General features: G+C 43.5%; 1 non-coding gene across 1 annotated transcript; it reads left to right on the top strand.

Annotated features, from left to right (window-relative positions):
• The first annotated feature begins 3,250 nt into the window (after positions 1 to 3,250).
• On the top strand, positions 3,251 to 3,338 carry trnaq-uug (transfer RNA glutamine (anticodon UUG)). The gene is given in 2 exon segments: positions 3,251 to 3,287; positions 3,303 to 3,338. It is a non-coding gene; the product is annotated as a tRNA-Gln (tRNA).
• Positions 3,339 to 4,240: the final 902 nt, after the last annotated feature.

The following is a 4,240-nucleotide window of genomic DNA, read 5'->3' as shown; positions in this document are numbered from 1 at the left end:
AAAAGAAAAGTCTGGAAGAGGAAAGACCGGCGGGAAAGCTCGGTCCAAGGCCAAGTCTCCCTCCTCCCGGGCTGGACTGCAGTTCCCGGTGGGCCGTGTACACAGGCTCCTGAGAAAGGGCAACTATGCTGAGCATGTGGGTGCCGGAGCCCCGGTCTATCTGGCTGCTGTGCTCGAGTATCTGACCGCTGAAATCCTCGAGTTGGCCAGTAACGCAGCCCAGGACAACAAGAAGACCCGCAACATCCTCAGACACCTACAGCTGGCTGTCCAGAATGACAAGGAGCTCACCAAGCTGCTGGGAGGGGTGACCATCACTCATGGCTGGGTGCTGCCTAATATCTAGGCCATGGTGCTGCCCAAGAAAACCAGCGCTCCGGGCACCAAAACCAAGTCAATCTGCCAGGATTTTATCAAATACCCAAAGGTTCTTTTCAGAGCCACCCACAGTATCATTCTTGTAAATCTCCTCTGTACTCTCTACACAGCAATTATGTCCTTTCTGTGATGTGATGACCAGAACTGTACGCAATACTCCAGCTGTGGCCAAACCACCGTTTTAAACAGTTCTCGCATTACATCCCTGCTTTTGTCGACCAAGAAAGGAAAGCATTCCATATGCCTTCTTCACCACTCTATCTACTTATCCTGTCACTTTCAGGGACCTGTGGACATGCACTCCAAAGTCTCTCACTTCGTCTACCCCTCTCAATATCTTCCCGTTTATTGTGTATTCCCTTACTTTGTTTGCCCTCCCAAAATGCATTACCTCACACTTCTCCAGATTGAATTCCATTTGCCACTTTTCCGCCCACTCAACTAATCCATTCATATCATTCTTAAGTCGACAGCCATCCTCCTCACTATCAATTACACGGCCAATTTTTGTGTCATCAGCAAATTTCCCAATCATACCTGCCACATTTAATTCCAAATAATTAAAATATACCACAAACAGCAAGGGACCCAACACTGAGCCCTGTGGAACGCCACTAAAAACTGCTTTCCATTCGCAAAAACATCGTTGACTACTATCCTTTGTTTCCTGCCACTGAGTCAATTTTGGATCCAACCTGCCACATTCCCCTGTATCCCATGGGCTTTCATTTTACTGACCAGTCTGCCATGTGGGACCTTATCAAATGCCTTACTAAAATCCATGTAAACTACATCCACCGCACGATCCTCATCAATGCTCCTTGTTACTTCCTCAATAAACTCAATCAAGTTAGTCAGACATGACCTTCCCTTAACAAATCCATGCTGACTATCCCTGATTAATCCATGTCTTTCTAAGTGGTAGTTTATCCTGTCCCTCAGAATTGATTCTAATAATTTACCCACCACCGAGGTCAGACTGACCGGTCTATAACTATTTGGTCTATCCCTCACATCCTTTTAAAATAATAGTACAACGTTCGCAGACCTCCAATCCTCCGGCACCTCCCCCATATCCAGTGAGGATTTGAAGATGATCCTCAGCGCATCCACTATTTCCTCCCTGGCTTCCTTTAACAACCTCAGATGCAAACCATCTGGCCCTGGTGATTTATTCATTTTCAAGGATGTCAGACGCTCTAGTACTTCCACTCTCATTATGCTTTATTGTATCTAATATTTCACACTCCTCTTCTTTTACTACAATGTCTGCATCATCCCTCTCCTTTGTGAAGGCAGAGACAAAAAACTCATTAAGAACCCCGCCCACATCTTCTGGATCCACACAGAAGTTCCCTTGTACATCTCTGATAGGTCATACCCTTTCCTTAGTTATCCTCTTGCTCTTAATGGACTGAGAAAACATCCTTGGGGTTTCCTTCAAGTAGTTGTATCCAGTCCACATCCACCAAATCACCTCTCAGTTTTGTAAAATTTGCCTTCCCCCAATTTCGAACTTTTACTTTTCGAGCTGCCCTGCCATTACTTAGATTTACAAACTCATTATTGCTCGTGTAATAAGTGTAATAAGTAGAATAATTTACCAGTTACTCACCGATCAGCTTCTTCCCCTGTACCATGGAGGCTGAAAAGGTAGAAAAGAAAAGAGAGACCAAAGAGCACCTCTTTCCCCTAGTCAGTGAAGTCCCTCACACATCAACTCACAGCTTTACACTCTGTCCAAACAGCACTTTCTAATTAGTAATTATTAATAAATTACACTAACTAAAACATTAGTAACCTGACCAATTACAAGGTCGCTATTTGAGGGTTTTTAAACAAAGAGCTTTTTTCCCTATCCCAAAGGCTCTTTTCAGATCCACCCACAGTATCTAAAAGGGCTGGTTACTGTTTGAAGTCTGCTGTACCCACACCTCTGTCTATCCCTCTTCATCTGGAACAACCAGCGTCATCTTCCATTCCTTTCACCATCATGTGTTTAACTCGCTTCTCCTTATTGACAGTCAGATATCAATGTAATAATGAAATGATCTGTGTCAGTGCTGGCCATTTCCCTGTCCTGATTTCAGACCCCACTCTGGACACTTGTTTCTCATTCCAGGACCTTCTTGTATTAATATTCAGCACCACCTGTCAGTCAGAAACTTGTCTCAATGAACCGATCCTTTTACTGAACTTCCAACTGCTGCTGTCTATTTCTCGAGGGAAAGAGCAGCTCACTGTGTAAGGATGTGAGGGGAATGTAACCCGGCTGCTGGTGAGAAGGTCCCATCTTCTCAATCAAAAGCCTTTTATTTTACTACAGTGATTCCTAGATTCCCAGCTGGTCTGTTGAGGATTTTGCTTTCACAGAAATAACTTGTTAAATACAAATCTGATTCCAACACGTCAGTAACAGGACAGAATGGGAACCTTTTAAAAGAATGAAGCAACTATTTCAGTGGCTTCTCACTGTCCCCCTGAAGCCTGTGTGAAGGGGAATTACCAATAGTCTGTAATTTATTACTTCCACACCGAGTTTGAGTTATTTGTCGCGTGAAAGATTGCTGAACGGAGTCTTTTACTGTCAGTTACGGATGAGAAGTTGACAAAAATTGGCAAAATAAAGCTGTTCATAAAATAGCACCAGCAATTTGAGTCGGTAAAAGCAAAATTTTGTTTTAAAAGTTTATTTAAACCGCCAGGGGGAAATAGATTTTTATGTACTTTTCCAGTCGATCACTTCTTTTCCACAGTGAAATTGGCGGCTTTCACAAATTCAAATATTCTGCCCGGTTGACAGGTTCAACCAATGATTTTTTTGTATTTTGTGCTTCGAGGTTCTCTGATTGAATCCTTCATGTAAGCTAATGGCTGTGTGGCCCAATGGATAAGGCGTCTGACTTTGGTATATTCTGTGATGTATCAGAAGATTGCAGGTTCGAGTCCTGCCTTGGTCATTTTGACCCGCAGGGATTTGGGGATTGAGTCGGGGACTGAACAGATTGGAAACCCGACATGTATTTAATGGGGCGAATGGCCTCCTCATGTGCTGTCACTGACTTTATGAGAAGAGGGTGACCAATCAGAAGTGGGCTGGGGTGACAGCGGGCTCAAACTGCAGGAATTCCAGGTCCCTGAATGACTGAGCTGAAACTGATCAGTTTCACTGCAGGAAACACCGTCTCGGGGGAAATAACATCACAAATAATTCCATTTGACTAATTATTCAATTATAAAACAATGGGCAGATGTGAAGGTTTGATGTTACTTTTCACTGTGAGGGGAGAATCCGCCATCTGGATAAATCAGTAACTTTATAACAATCGTCTGTACGTTTGGAAAAGAAACGATGAAAACTCTCCCCATAACCCTGGTGTGGTGGAAAGGCTCAATTCAGAGATTGGACTATAACGAGAGCACAACATAAATCATTAACTGATATTTCCGGCATAAAACACACCCCAGCTCCCGTTCCCATGTCACTGCTGTCCCTATGAGGCGGTGGGTGACTCTGAAAAGAGACTTTGTTTTGTGTTTCTGCAGGAAAACCACAAAGATCCTCCCAGGCAGTGAAACTCATCTTCCCAGAATCTCCATACCAGATTGAAACAGAAAACACAAAGACAGTGAGAAAGTTCCAGAGAGTTACTGAGCATTAAAACCAATGATATAAACCAATTCTAGAGAGATGTTGGTGCAGTTTTTTCAGAGAGATTGTGGGTGGCTCTTAAAAGAGCCGTTGTGTTTCGAGTGTTTTCACTACATGGTGGAGTTTTCCTTGGAGTTGATGTACTTGGTCACTCACTTTGTCCCTTCTCATATTCCGAGCGCTTTGTTGGGTGGAAATATTTATTCAGGC

Source organism: Heterodontus francisci, unplaced genomic scaffold (assembly GCF_036365525.1).
Source record: "Heterodontus francisci isolate sHetFra1 unplaced genomic scaffold, sHetFra1.hap1 HAP1_SCAFFOLD_43, whole genome shotgun sequence".
NCBI lineage: Eukaryota > Metazoa > Chordata > Chondrichthyes > Heterodontiformes > Heterodontidae > Heterodontus > Heterodontus francisci.
This window is presented reverse-complemented; position numbering and strand designations above follow the sequence as displayed.